The 16,128-nt window shown below is 37.5% G+C and overlaps 2 protein-coding genes across 4 annotated transcripts in view; both read left to right on the top strand.

Annotated features, from left to right (window-relative positions):
- The window catches only part of Nca (neurocalcin homolog), a 240,375-nt gene that overhangs the window by 125,342 nt on the left and 98,905 nt on the right, over window positions 1-16,128 (top strand). The window contains exon 1 of one of the 2 annotated variants that reach the window (XM_076439127.1): window positions 6,161-6,302. The exons of the other annotated variant lie outside the window; for it this stretch is intronic. The gene's annotated coding sequence lies outside the window, so the exon portion shown is untranslated. Of the gene's footprint in view, window positions 1-6,160; window positions 6,303-16,128 lie in introns of those variants that run through there. 2 annotated transcript variants of the gene reach the window in all.
- The window catches only part of LOC143216249 (neuronal calcium sensor 2), a 91,596-nt gene continuing 81,641 nt past the window's right edge, over window positions 6,174-16,128 (top strand). Inside the window, exon 1 of one of the 2 annotated variants that reach the window (XM_076439129.1) lies at window positions 6,174-6,302. The gene's annotated coding sequence lies outside the window, so the exon portion shown is untranslated. Of the gene's footprint in view, window positions 6,303-7,053; window positions 7,194-16,128 lie in introns of those variants that run through there. The other variant, XM_076439128.1, reaches the window with a different exon arrangement.

Raw genomic sequence — 16,128 nt, 5'->3', positions numbered from 1 at the left:
AGTTGAAATTTGTTGGACAGTGTAATTTAAGACATAAATGAAAGTATGCCATAATATGGAACCTAGGGAGTATACGGTAGAATTATTGTTATCTGATTATTTGAACAATTTTATATTGACAAACTGTGTAATACCAAAACTCATGTAGATTTGAGATAGAAACGGCTGTAGAAATGGCTGCCAAGACGCAAAGGAGAAGCAAACCAGGAAATGTGGTTGAAGCTAGTAGTAAAACATTGTGGTTATCGAGGGTATCGAGGGTCGGTAATGGTTTTAGGATGCGTCTCTGCTTATAGAGTGGTGTATATTCGGTCCGCATTGATGGGAAGTTAATAACCACGCGGTATCTGAAGTTTCTGCAAAAGCACGCAGTGAATCTGAATTACGATAAGTGGTCGAAATCACCTCTCAGCTGATTTTAACTGAAAATGGCTCACCGAAGTTTCAACCGTAACGCTTCTAAGGCCAGTTACAATGAAAGAAGGAGAAATCAATTTTTGATCCATTTGTTACTGAATCTTTCGGCCACAAAACCACATACATACTTTTCTGATTTTGACGAACGAAGAATACGACGAAACAAAAATTTCATACTGTATTTTTTTCAGAATTTGCTTCTAAAGCAATAATGACTCTGCTAAATATTATTCTAAAGATTTCGAAAATAGCTAAACATTAAACGTTACAATTTGGATGCCTGAAAACTGTGAAAAAGGCAGCCAAAAAATGTGGTCAAATTGTTTCACGTGTTAAGAACAGAATCGCGAACAATTCCGAATGAAATTTTGAAAAATTGTATGAAATTTCTTCGTCCAGCTTATAATGTTTACGTAGTTCACTTCAAATTTAAAGTTTTATTATTAGTAAAATAATATGCTTAAGATGAATTGAAATTTGTGTATTTTCTTCCTTGGGGAAAAATGTAGAAATATTTTGATTTAGATAACCTAAGACTGTTCTATATTTATGTATGTAAAATATGGATCAATATGCTTGCTTATACCACTTTCTTTGAAATATATTTATACATATATGTACAGCACACGAATTTCCTTTACTATCGGAACACGCATACTCTTATATCCCTCCTTGCTGTCCCTATATGATGGTCAAAGCAAATTCTGTTTATACTATCGTAACAGGAAATTGATACATCACGTGTTATAGCCAGGGACTTGATACCGGTCAAATTTTTATACCACAAGGTTGTATTAAAATCGAAATAATACCTGAATCGTTAAAATACCAGTTTCGGTATAATCGAAATAAATACCGGTATTTTTGTCGGGTTTTCCAATGCAAAGAATGCCCCCAATAAAATGGAACCGGTGCCGTTGACGTGTATACTCGTCGTGTAAAATAAACAATTACCATTGACTATAAAAACTCGTAATTTCGATAAAATGTAATATGAATATTACATTCGCCTGCCACCACCACCTTGCCTACCACCAATGCCTGCAATTCTTCGTTTTCGAATACTCCTGGCCGTCCAGAACGCTCTTTGTCGTCTACAGTGAAATCACCATTTTTAAAGCGTCGAAACCACTCTCTACATGTTTTATCGGAAACAGCATTATCGCCATAAACGTCTACAATCATTCGATGAGCTTCAGCTGCAGTTTTCTTCCGATTGAAGCAAAAGATTAACACTTCGCCCAAATGACGCTTATTCGGCTCAAATTCCGACATTTTCAATGTAGAAAAAACCGATATAATTGATGCAAGCGTATATTGTTATGTATTGCATTTTATTGAAAGATGTCCAAACTAAAAAGTTAACCTTACTTTAGATGTTATAGTTAACGACAGTTCGAGCCACGGCTACTCGACGCTAAACGGACGGAACTTTTCGATTGACCCAATAAAAACTCGTTTCATTTACTCTTTCTGTGGTGTCGAGTCACACTCGACAAAGGAGTGTGCAAAGTACTGCAAAAAGTTAATCATTGAATCTCAACGTAAAAATTGTTTTTAATCTCATCGTATTGTACTGATCGAAAACGACTTTAAGGTTTCGCGAACTACATATTTGGTTTCATATGTCTGCAGGGTGTCCCAAGATTGTATAAACGTGGAGGGGATGATTCTCTATGAGAAAATGTAGAACAAATTTTGTTCATTTCTGTCCTCCCTTCCGAGAAATTTCAGTTTGAAAATTCGGCGAACACGCGTGCTGTTGCATTGGGAATCGTCTGACGAGTCTGTTCATGACCGACTCATTCTACTTCTTCAGAACGCCACGCATGCAAACTTCACGGATTCTTCGTGAATTTCCTCGAAAACGTCGCGTACAATGTACAAATTTATTGTACATTTTCCACTTATTTTAGAATCATCCATTAGTATTTAATATCCCATTTAATATTATTTTAATATTATATTGTATTATACTATTTTAAGATACTCTGTAGACATATGGAATGAAATGATGTAGTTTTGGCGAATCTTTAAAGTCGTCTTTTAAATGAACGGTTGAATTCAGAGCTATAGTTCCTTTGAGACTTTTGTAAGAAACATTTTTGTAAGAAATCTCCGACTATCTAGAGGTGCAGATTCACAGTATAGTGGTTGCGATTATAATTATAATTTTGAAACATCCTGCAACTCCCAATTGGTTTCACTTTCAACTCTTCATGAAACATCATGTATTCGCCATGTACAAAATATTAAAATATAATATAATATTTTATTTTTATTATTTTTTTTTATTTTTTATATTTTTTCTTTCTTGTAGAAAGGGTAGCAAATTGTTTTCCAAGATACCAATATATTCATCACTATTCATTTTCTTCGATGGGAAAGCTAATTGTAACATGCCATCACTGTGAAAAGCCCCCCAAACCATAAGACTTCCTCCACCGAAATTTCTTTTCGTGAAATGCCGTGGTTCCTTGCGGAGATCTCGCCAGTAGGAATTGTACCCATCAGGTCCATCAAGGTTGAATTTTTTTTCGTCCGAAAAGATAGTCTAATTGTCAATAAAAGAAATTACAATAAGCTGGGTTTAGAAGATTTTCAGAAATTAACTTACGTTATGCCAGTTCCAAATATTTTTAAATATTTTTTATATTTTTATATTATTTTTTATTTTTTATTCATCGCTAGAATAAAGAAATTCGGTTTTATTTCACCTTAAAGTACTTTCTTGCCCTCCAATAGAATTATGCGAATTGAAATAACTCACTTGTTTACTGTGATCGAACTGCGCAACTTAATAATTGCTTGCATATATGTAGTTAGAGAATTATACAGTGTAGTTCACTATGGTTGTTATGCATACATGCAACGTGAACGCATAAACAGTATCGCTGTTCGGTCTTACCACAATAGACTCAACCCCCTTACTGAAACAAGATACTGCAATTATTAGGCGATGGAATATACTAGTTTCGTGAAGATTCTATTCTTTTCGCTGCAGGCGTATAAATGATCAAGATATATGTATGTATTATCGCGCGCATGTATGTGTGAGCATACATTCAACTCATAATAAACAAATAACTGTATTTCAACATATACAACATCGTCCGAGAAATCTAAGAAGCTCAATTCATTTTTGTGTCCCTTGATATTGTGTTCTAATAAGGATTTTCTTCTTTCTTAGTTTCTCTGATCTTATCGTTTGCTTTGTATAATCACACTGTCCAACACCAAATTTGTTCCCTGATTACTGTTGGGTCCTTCTAGAGTTTTTTTCTCTGATTCCGAAGCTGTCCTTAATTTTTCTCCTATTCGCACAGTTTTTGAGAAACATGGCTTGGAAAAAAAACATTTTTCAACTTTAAACAAATATTGTGATGTTATTATGATAGATATTGAATTGTTCTTTGCAGCAAAAGATTCTGTAGACTTTCCTGAATACAGTGATATCCAATATTAATGTATTATGATTGTTTAAACATGTTTAAACGTAATTAAATCGTATTGTTTTCTTCCAACAATAGTTTCTGTAAAAATCGGTTATTTCGAATTCGTGTGCATAGAGTTCAATAACTGTTTGTCTGCTATCAAGTATGCGAACATCGGATCAGTATATTTTGTAAAATATTTTATTTCGTATTGAAAGTGAAGGAGGTTGCTTGCTAGGAGCACTAAAATCGAATAAATTACGCGATACGATTCATAATACACAGTACAGTAACGTCTCGATGCATGTGAAAGAGATGAGCACGGTATTTATGGAAAATGTGTCCTCATTATCGCGGAGTGTATTCCCTGAAGATCCGAAAGCTCGATCGCCGAGCTGCGACGCGTGACAGAATACCAGATTACACAAATCGTCGAAGCAATTGTCGAAAAACCTTTATTTTTGTATGAACTTTTTACCAACATGTTCGTGACATTTTTATTATAATTCGGAGTTTATTTGTTTGTTCGATGAACTTTCTCCGATTTTTCGATGATTTCTTTTTTGTAATCAACGATCGACGATTAAGTTCATCAATCGATTGAATCAATCGTCGATTTTTCAATGATCACCTTTTTTAATCGTACACATTGATCAATCAATCTTCATTAAAATTTTAATCGTTCAATGCCCAACTCTGCTGGACGTTAGGCGCCACGGAACGAGACAGTCGCGTCTGTACACGATACGAGTGACATTTCGGTCCCGCGAAATGTTCGCATGCATGTCCATGAATAATAAGTAAAGCAGATAATAATAGTAAACGTACCCCGTTGCGAGAAAGAGAAACGAGGGAAAAAGGGCGAGGAGGGCGGGAACTCGATCGATTCAGTTTTTCCCAACCGCCGGGATTACCATCTTTAGCATATGATTTTTCAATTGGTCGAGTTTCCCGCCAAGACGTCACGCGTATTGCAAAGTACGCGTGAGTTGATGGGGGCACGCGTGGATGTAGGCAGCTGGTACGTCGCGTCGATGCGCGGACGTAATAGAAACGCGAGCGATGAGGCGTTGGAGGGGGAAAGAGGGGAATGCCGGGGAACGGTTAAAGTAGCGTTGGTGGTGGATGCGATGGAGGATGGAGGATGGAGGATGGAGGATGGAGGATGGAGGATGGAGGATGGAATAGCAGCGCGCTTGGTTGTAGTAGCACAGCTAGCAGAGCTAGCAGCTAGGCAGTGGTGGAAGCAAGCGCAAAGCAGACACTGCGAGGCAGATCTGCCCGTTTGAGCAGGCGGGGGTGGCGGGTGGGGGTGGGTGGTTGAGGTGAGTCGGGAGGGGCAGGGGACCGGTGAAGTGGGTGGTGGGGAGGCTGATAGAGGGTGGGGGGAGCGAGTGGCAGCGTAGCGGCTCGTTTAGCACGCAGGATCAGCTTGGGGGAGAGCCTCGCTTCGTCGCTTTTACTTCGCGCTAGCTAGTAGCTCCGCCGCATTCGTACGTGATACGAAAGACACGCGCCCGACAGAGTTGCGTATAGGCTCGTACAATCGCTTCTGAATCGCCTCGCGTGGGTGTGTTCTTCCTCCTTCGTACTCTCCTGCTCTCTTCTTGCGTTCTCACTCCTCTCTTACTTTCTCCCTCTTGGCTTCTCGACCCTCCGCCCTCCGATTCTTATCCATCTACACTTTGGGCTTCCACTCTTCGTGCAAACCCTCCCTCTCCTCTCCCTCCCACCCTTCTCTCTCTCTCTCTCTCTCTCTCTCTCTCTCTCTCTCTCTCGCTATACTATTTTCTCTGTTACTTCTTGCGATTCAATCCAGCTCTCGAGTCGCTCGTTCGCCGTTTCCCGTTTCCAATGTGATCGATCTCTCCGCGCGCGTGCAGACACACTCGCTTTCGGTGCGTCGGCGGTCGGAGGGACGAAAAAAGAAAAAGAAAAGAAAACAACACGCAGGCACGCACGCAGAAAGCTTCGAGTACGCACGCCCGTTTTGACGGGAACAGAGGTGAAAGAGGACGCGGCGACGGGAGGTTCTAGGGACGATCTTCGCCGACACTGCGCCGTCACAAACGTTCCTTCGCAAACGACCTTAACTCAGAAAGAAAGAGAGAGAGAGAGAGAGAGAGTGTTTGAGAGAGGGGGTGGGGGAGAAAGAGTCGATGAGAGAAGGCGCTTACAGGTAGTGTGTCTAAGCCGCGGGTGTAGTACGGTTTAGAGGCTTAAAGAACGCGATACGGTAGCAGGACATATACCGCTGCTTGTTAGAGCGCGACGGTAATTGGCGTAGGGACATTTGCTCCCGTATCGGGAACGAGTGAACGAACCGAGAAATCCCTCTCGCAGGGAAGAACATAGGAGAAAACTGGAGAAGAGAGATTACAGAAGTCTGGATAGTGTGGTTTCCGCGAACACACCTAGCTGCGAGGTATACACCTAGCCCGGAGTTTTCAGGCAAGTTGTAGCAAAGGGTATACGTATAGTGCGCGCGGTGTAATCGTGTTGAAAATTCGACAGGAATTCTCTCTCTCTCACTCTCTCTCTCTCTCCCTCTCTCTCTAATCCATTTCGCCTACCGATTTTCCCTTTTCCCTCCTTGTCCACGGGGTTCGCGATCATCTCACGGGGACTCGGCGAGTGAACTGCAATTTGTAATTGCACCCTCGTCTCGTCGTCGTCGATGCATCTCTTATAAGCTCTCGTTAAGTTTCTCGTTCCCCTGAGCGCCGATGGTGCACCCTCCACTGTCACGTGTTCCCGTGAACATATCCAAAGCATCGAACATACCCGTGCGAGCATCGTAATATCGTGTCTCTTCTGTTCGCCGTTCGCAGAGAGCGTGTGCTTGTTTTATGTTGGCTAGACCATCGGTCAAATAATGCGTGCGCGTAACGGATAGCGCGACGGACACGGTGAGAACAGTGAAGTTGAAGTGTGCCGTTGCGATACGGATTTGCATCGTGCGGATGTCACAGAGCCAGCTCGCTGTCTTCGAAAGCGGCGGACAAGTTCTCAGGACGAATCCGCGTTGCGGTGAACTCGTCCATCTGACTGACTGCTTGCTGGTAGACCGCCGACCACTTTAAACGATCCAGTCCACGGGTTCGACCAAATTTCTACCCGACCTGTCTTCTTTTCAACCCTCTGCCTTGGGCTTCTCGTCGTCGTCGCCGCCGCCGTCGTCGCCGCCGTCGTCGTCGCCGTGGTCGTCGTCGTCGCCGTCGCCGTCGTCGTCGTCGCCGTCGTCGTCGCCGTCGCCGTCGTCCAACGTGACACAATCGAAGAAAACCTGTGCCCTCGCTGTGTGCCTCGCCGCAACGTAGGATTCTCTACGTTGACCAATCGGTAAGATCATACTGTGCTCTGCGAATCGTTGAACCGTGATACGCATTTTCCCCTGACAAATTCAATGGCAAACGCAACCGCGTTATCCGTAATCGCTACACTTTGCCCATTATGCAATGCGATACATCACGGCCGCGAGTCGTTCGAAAGATTACCCGCATTCGATCGTTAACTGTTTACCAATACCCTCGATTTCGGAGACGAATCCCCGATTCCGAATTGCGTGACTCGTCCTTTGCCATAGATGCGTACTTCGCCCATCTGCTGCTTCGATTTAACCCTCTACAGACTCTTATTAATATTCGGACACTCTTAACCAGACGACAACTGTTTTTTAACCTCTTAACTGCGGAATTTAGCTTCAAAAATCCCCCACGGAGTGCGGAATTCAAATCGAGCAATGACGAGTATAACACGTCGAAAAACGAGGAACGATTACATTTTTATTTGATAAAAAATTAACAACTCATTTTCGAAAAGGTTACTGTTATTAAGAACTCAGAAATTGTCGAAGAATAATAAAATTCATAAGCACGAAAAAGAAAAGAAATAATTTTACGAAATTCAATTGATTTCAGTGTGGTATTTTTGAAAGCAAGGTGCCACACAAAGTGGCGCTTCGCAGGTCACGCTGGCGATACGTGGAACGCGGCCGTAAAATACATAGCAGTTGTATCGGTAATATAAAGGAAACATACCGCCAAATAATATTCTTGTTACATTTTATTGAAATTTCGAGTTTTTATTTTACACGACAAGTTTACACGTCAACCGCACCGCAACAGAGATTTGGATAGACGTGTATCCACGTCGAACGCAGTTAACTGGTTAATAGTGGGGCATACGACTTGTCATAGTCAGCGTATGTCAGCTGAAAACGACACACATCACCCCCTAGATGCAAATATCAACCTTTTCACTGACAAGAGAACCCCGGTGACCGATAGACGATTTTCACGAGGCCTTGCACAAGTGTTCGTTAGACGTACCTAAGAATTTAGCCGCATTTCGTCCGTGCCCGTTTTCTCCTTATAATAACGAGTCAGGCACGTGACGAACACTTGAAATGTAGCCTGCTAAATATGAACGTTATGGCTTTCTTTTAATCAGGGACCATAGCTGTTATAACTAAAAAGAAAAAAGTCATAGTATAACAAGTATTTCATCGACTAAAATCGTATCAATTAAAAATAAGGATCATAAATAACCGAAAAGTTTTTCTCTTCTTGGTAAATGTTGTTATTGAGAGAAATTCATTTCGATCACTTATAACAGTTATCAATTAGAGTAATCTATTTCGATCGCTCATAACAGTTATCAATTAGTAAGGTGAAATGCCCTAAGTATGGACAAGCCAAAAGTGATGCCTAAATCTGGGCAAATGAATTTGTGTAGTAAGACCAATAATTAAGAGATTTAAATAATTATTTTATATATTCCGAGGCCTCTTAGTTACAAGTAGGTGTGAACATTTCGATCGCTCATAACAGTTATCAATTAGTAAGGTGAAATGCCCTAAGTATGGACAAGCCAAAAGTGATGCCTAAATCTGGACAAATGAATTTGTGTAGTAAGACCAATAATTAAGAGATTTAAATAATCTATATATATAAAAGCGAAGTCCTGACTCACCTATCAACGTCCAGGCTAAACCCTCGGACTTAGAAAGCTGAAATTTTGCACAGAGGTTTCCCTTATGATCTATACAAGGGATAAGAAAGGATATTTCGAAATTCAATCCCCAAGGGGGTGAAAAGGGGTTGCAACGTTTGTATGAGGAATATTTTGTTCGTGGTCGGATTTACTTCGTACTTGGTCTTAATGCTCTTTGATATAATTAACCAAACACCTATTTCGGCATTTTAAAAAATTCAACCCCTAAGGGGGTGAAAAGGGGTTGCAACGTGTTTGTATGAGGAATATTTTGTTCGTGGTCGGATTTACTTCATACTTGGTCTTAATGCTCTTTGATATAATTAATCAAACACCTGTTTCGGCATTTTAAAAAATTGAACCCCCAAGGGGGTGAAAAGGGGTTGCAACGTTTGTATGAGGAATATTTTGTTCGTGGTCGGATTTACTTCATACTTGGTCTTAATGCTCTTTGATATAATTAATCAAACACCTATTTCGGCATTGTAAAAAATTGAACCCCCAAGGGGGTGAAAAGGGGTTTTGAAATCTAAGATTGCGGCATGACATAAAATTAAAACTCTATAGGGGTGAATGGGGGGTTAAAAGGTTTTATATGGAGAAACAATATCAATTTCCGAGGGCATTAAACGGTTTTCTGTGCGAGCGAAGCCGCGGGCAAAAGCTAGTTATTTTATATATTCCGAGGTCTCTTAGTTACAAGTAGGTGTGAACATTTCGATCGCTCATAACAGTTATCAATTAGTAAGGTGAAATGCCCCAAGTATGGACAAGCCAAAAGTGATGCCTAAATCTGGACAAATGAATTTGTATAGTAAGACCAATAATTAAGAGATTTAAATAATTATTTTATATATTCCGAGGTCTCTTAGTTACAAGTAGGTGTGAACATTATTTGATTAAGACATCGATTGAAATTTAAAAATAAATTCAAAGTTTATCTGAAAACAGTATACAAAATAGTCACATTTATAGTTTGAACTTTTATTTGAAAAAAGATATAATTTAAGCCCTCAGGCGAAAAATAATTATCACGCATAAAAATATGGATATTTTAAAATAAATTGGCAATCGGACTTAATTTAAATAATAATTATTAATTCAAATAATAGATATCTAAGTTTAGAATTGTTTTGAATCTCCGATGGCAGTAGCTGTCCAACTAATAAACTTATACCCGATGTACATAGGCCTTAAACCGGACACGTGTTTGCGACTAAAATCAACTCGTTGTTCTTCCACTTAAATGGCAAATTATTTAACTAAATGTACCTATAATAAGTCTTCTATTAGCTTATAAAAAGAGAGAAACAAAATTGAAAAAGAACAAGAAATTAATATAAAGTTACACGAAAGAAAAAAGATAATTACACAACCAATTAAAGATATTAAATTAAATGTCAATGATAATTCTAAAAAATAAGGTCCAAAGCAACTGAAGAAAATAAAAATTGTGCACTCAATTAGAAAATATGAAGAAGGTAGTATTGTTTCTTGAAATGCTTGATTTACAAAAGAAAATGAAAATTAGACAGGATAGAATTAATATAATAATAGTTTTATAGGTAAATCATTATAGATTTAAGAAAGTTCGATGTTGTAGATTTAATTATATGTAAATTCAATTTGTCCCGGTATAGGTTTTACTTTCTCCAGGTACTAGCTTAGATTCGATTTAATATGTTCCCAACTATAGGTTAGAATTATTGTTGTCAAATATTCATATAAACAATGATTTTGGGATCTTAAATTGCTTTACAAAATCTGAATTTGATGTTAAAACTCTTGAAAAATTATTTTTGCTTGTCTAAACAAAAGTTAAACTCAAGAATATCGATATACATATGTCACTTCGAAGTTGCACAGGCCTGTAGAGTAGTGTAGAGGGTTAAGGAGAAAAAGTGTTTGTACACTCTTAAAGACATTTTCTTACAACTGTGTCAAACGACCTGATTTTTTGTGAGCAATTAGAAGCATTGGTTTACTAAATGTTGGTGGGGATTACACGAAAAAATGAAAAAGGCACTTTATAAAACATTTTTATTTCAGTGAAAATCTAGAACATGTGTTTTGTATATCTATGTTGGTTATACACGTGTTGAAAATTTCATCGAAATCTAAAAGTGGCGAAAATCGTGATGTCTGCTTAAAAGCCACAGATGCGTGTAATTTTTTCCGAGTGAACCGATCTCGATGAAATTTTTCAGCACGTGTATAACTAACATGGATCTACAAAACGCATATTTCAAATTTCCACATTAAGGGCCGAAATAAAAAAGTTTCAACCTTCGGTTACTTGCACTTCACTTTCTACATGGCTGGTTACACGAAACTTTAAATAAATAAATTTTTATTCAATTAAATCGCTACCGTAATGCAAAATGAACATTTGCCACTGAAACACTGAATTTCAAGTATTTTCAGATTGCAAATACTATATGCGAGTAATTAAAAGTTACAAAGTGTCAGTTTTACTATTGAAAAATATTTCCAAATTTTTCTGCAAGTCAATTAGTAACCGTCTAATTGCTCAGAAAAAATCAGGTCGTTTGGCACACCTGTAAAAAGGTTACCGTCGTTTTAAGAGTGTCGGGACACTTTTTACACCGACTGTACGTTTATTAGATTTAACGTTGTAGATCAGTTTCACTATTGAAGGCCGAAAGTAGAAAAGTTTGCAGACGACTTTGTAAACGATGACAATAATAGGACACAGATCAAAAACTGTAACTAAAAGAATTCGTTGTTTCCTTTAACGGGTCACTTCGAAGGGCTTGATATTCGATTTTGTTCTATATTTGGTAGCGATATCGAAAAATTTGAAGAGTCTGCATAATTCATGACGGTCCGCTATTTTCCTCTCGCCCATCATTTCAGATTCCTTTACCATCCATGTTCTGATCTCCTTGCCCTCCGGCTGAAACTTCTTCGAAATTAAAGTTGTAAGGAAAGTGGAGCTATCTTTTCTTTCTTTTTGATCATCGTGGCCGCGCGTGTTCGTTCGCGCCGATTATTACATTTCCATTCGAAAAGTTAATCCGGGTAAGTGCGGCGTCACGAACGGCGAATTTGGCAATCTTATGTTAATTCCGGAGCACGTCGGGAAATTACCAAGCAAAAGTGATATCGAAGAAATCAATTTGGGGTTTAAGTCCATGACGCAGCAGAGCAGCCGTATCCCGAGCAGAATTGCGAAAATAATTTCCTTGATATTCGAGTGTTCTTTTTATAGATGTATATCGATTCGACGTTCTATCGGAATTACTACTTTCGACAGTTTCATCTTATTCGATCCCCTTCGTGAACAGACATATTTTGCATGGATCGCTTTTAAACCTTAACCCCTTGCCGTATTCTAACGAGTCACGCTCGCCATGAAGATTTTAAACAGAGCCTGATAAATATAAATGTTACGCCTTTCTTTCTAAATGAAATAAAATATTGATTCGATTGTAATCAATATTTAAGCATTAAAGTATATGTAGCCATAGAAAAATATATAAATTTTCTTTTCTCTTCTACGACATTTTTGGGGATAAAGACGTTTTAATCGGTGTAACTGTGAACAAAATGATACGGCAAGGGGTTAAATGGTACAATGTTTACTCAGATCACGGAGTTTCATATTAGGACTATTTGAAAATTTTATTCACATTTCCTCAAATACCCTTAAGCATATAATTTAAGACCAGAGATCAAATATAACAGTTATTCGACAATTTTATACGGTAAGAATCATTCAAAAATTGATTATTATTGCAATGTAAGAAAATCAGCACAAAATATAAAGAAAAAAAAAAGTCAAAGAACAAAATGATTAGAAAATATCAATTTTCAAAAACTTTTGGGTAACAAATAACAGTTATTACTAGACTGCAGATCTTCATGGAAAACAGAAATATTTTACCTGAATTATAACAAACTGAAGTGAAATAGGAATTTATTTTCCTTGTCAATATGGTTAACAGGCTGAAAAATAATATAACAGAATTTTTTAATTCGTCTGATGTTTTGCTGTTTTAAGTTACGCCTACTCATTTTTGTTATAAATACATAAAATCCTCAGTCAAGTTATTATCATCTATACTTTGGATTTTTCAATTCAAATCATGATCTGTGTGTGTATTTGTTCGAATGCTTTTGTACAATCGCATTGCTTGTAAATTCTTTTATATCCATGCGAAAATGTCCCCAACGCGAGCAGTTCTTAATAAAGTTCGGCGAGTTATTTTCCCTGTAGGTTCTGTTATCAAGCTCGTTTATTATGCAAATAGTCACGTGAGATTATACATAATGACACGTTTCCAGAATGGAAAGGGTAGTAATGTGCTAAAAATATGTATTTACTTGGTAAACCGGTAAAATTCTCGGTAGATCGATATTCGAGTTTCGAGTGAATTGTAGGTGTTTGATCAGTGTTATTTCTGAGGGCACCGTGCGGCTATAGTCGAGTCTTTCAAACTGTTGTTTTAATGTTGGCTGAAACGCGAACAGTCCTGCTGAAATTATCGTTTCGCAATGCTGTCAATAAATCAATAACAGAAGTAAATTAGAATTTAGTGCAGCCTTGAGCTAGAGCTGATTCGGAAATATTCGTTTAGGATCTCCGTGTGCATCGAGTTACGTTACTCATCCTTGACATTCCAAACAGTTCTTCCTCGGAATTTATGAATCTTCGATACAGATTATGATCAGTCGCTGTTCGATTCTAAATGGTCCTTTCCAGCCATAGATATCGAGAACGTTTTCTCGAGAGAATATTTAGAGAAGAATATTTATAGTTTCATAAACAATTATACATCGTTCTAAACGCATTTCTAGCAGAGTTGGGCAAAAATTTAATCAACGATTGACGAATAAATTTCTACTCAATCATTGATTGCAATTAACGATTAAACTCCTACTTTAGTCGTTAATTGCGGTTAACGATTACACATTCTTTTCGATTGTAATCGTCAATCGGATAATTGATTAATGATTAACCGCTGAAATTTTGAAATGAAATACGGAATCAAAACTGTATGCATACTGAAACAAACGTAAACTGAGTTTAGGTATATTGTCATTTGATCTATGTAGATATCATGCATTCTTTATTGACATCGTCCGAACCGATAATTGCAAATTATCGATTGTCACCCCACGAAAATCTGAAATCATTTCCAACGGATGTTTTGAAAATGCTGCTATCGGAAACTCGAAATATGTTACAATTAATTATAAACCATGTGGTCGCTAATGACTTCGCTGTTAATGCGACCGCATTAAAATAAACTATAAATGTAATACTGTTTTTTTTTTTAACTGTTTTGACTGTAAAAAGTCATTGTTTCCTTTTTTCCAATATTTGGTTAAACAAAATTTATGGGTGGTCACAAAATTTTTTGACATCAGATTCGAATTCTGTACTACTGAATACATGGATATTTAAAATCTCAAGGCGATACAAAAACTGAAAGGGGTGCTAAACCGACAACTGCGGCGCGGCGCGGCGTAGACCTAGAACTCGCAGGAGTCCGAGGGTTAAAGATCAAATAATGGCGGATATAAACAAAGTTACAGGAATTCGTAAAGTTAAACTTTTTTTTATTTCATCGCAACGCTTTCTGTAGGTACCGATGTTTGGAAAATGTTCTATAGAATATTTGTTTTCTAATTTTTTAATCATCGGAATTCTATATTTGAAAAGTTTCGCGTATGTTTACAAATTCCTGCAGTTTCGTTACTCTCATCTGATGGACAGAGACTTGATAATATTGTTTAAATTAATGAATATTTAGTTTAATTTACGTCAAATTGTTTAATGTTTTTACACGAGAAAAAGCGAGTGGTGGCTCTGAGGCGTCACTAAAAATTGCATATCATTTAGTAAACCAATGCCTCCAATTCATTAAAAAGTAACAGGTCGTTTGGTACAATTACAAAAAAGTTATTCTGTTTTAAAGGGCGTACGAATACTTTCTACACCCACTGTTTGTATTTATAGAAGCTTATTGTGTATCGAGTCTTATGTTTCCCTCGCAGTAATGACACCGTTCACGTGTGTCTAAACATAAATATATAATTTAATCGGATTAAAAAAATAATTAATTTTAAGTATTCTTAATGTGTGAGAAACCGATTTGCAAACGGCTGAAACTGATTTACAAAAAGGTGAATCTGGTTTTCAAAAGGGTGAATTTCGAGTGCAAAACCTGTATTGATAGCCCGTCTTTTTCGGATTACAATCGACATACAGATTTTGATTCATGCACAATGAACACTTTCTCTTCGGGGGTGATACATCATCTCAACAAATAATGCGAATTCTCCAAATGCAGCTTTCACACTGATCGACTTTATCTAAAGATAGAACATGTTTTTAGTCGCTCTGATATTGTACGAAAATGTACGAGATTTTTATTCATATCGTAAGCAAACCTTCTACTTCGTACTTCGGTTTATTGATTTATGCAGTTCTCGTGCAGCTGATTTATAGATATACATACGAACGTACTGCAGCAGTTACATGTCATTCGAAGTTACATTTTTTTCCACCTCCGAATTTATTTCGACAAAGAAAATCTTAACAAAAGTACGAAAAAGAATGAAACAAATTTTCGTTATAATATCCTATATTACTTAAATTGTACCCGTGTATCGAACACGTGTGTTTGTTCACGTTCACACAAATTCTGTTTGTGACAGATAGGTGTCTACATTCATTGTTTACACCTTGAAAGACTTAAACTGCGTTGAACGAAAGCGTACACCTTCAAACGTTGCTCTTAAATACGGTTCGGAATATTTCTGTCGACATCGTTTCGCGAGAAGTTTCAAATATATTGAAATAAACCATTGTTGACCTGATTCTGTACATTTAGCTGTTTTGTGTTTCGAACCGCAGGTATACTTTTCTTCGTTTTATATTAAAATGTGCGAATAGGTCGATAACGAGTTCCTGCAACGAAACTCTGGTTTTAACTTTAACGTACCCTTGAACTGCTATTCCAATACTATCGTGGATAGTTGTGTGTAATTCTGCAGATTATTATCATTCTTATATACCATTATGTATTTAAAATATTTATTGTATTCAAAATATTTTTGTATTCAATAGATTACTAAACGTATTTAATATTTTGATGAACTACCGAAAGTATTGTACGAGGTATTATATCAATTTAATAACAATAAAATTAAGAAAATCATATAAAATGGAAATATTTCAGGCCGGAAGAAACATTCGGCTTTCCAATTAAAATTGCTCCGAGTGCAAATTGGTTAATTACCATTTTGTTGA

Source organism: Lasioglossum baleicum, chromosome 15 (assembly GCF_051020765.1).
Source record: "Lasioglossum baleicum chromosome 15, iyLasBale1, whole genome shotgun sequence".
NCBI lineage: Eukaryota > Metazoa > Arthropoda > Insecta > Hymenoptera > Halictidae > Lasioglossum > Lasioglossum baleicum.
The sequence above is the reverse complement of the archived record's forward strand: the minus strand, read 5'-3'. Positions and strand labels throughout refer to the sequence as shown.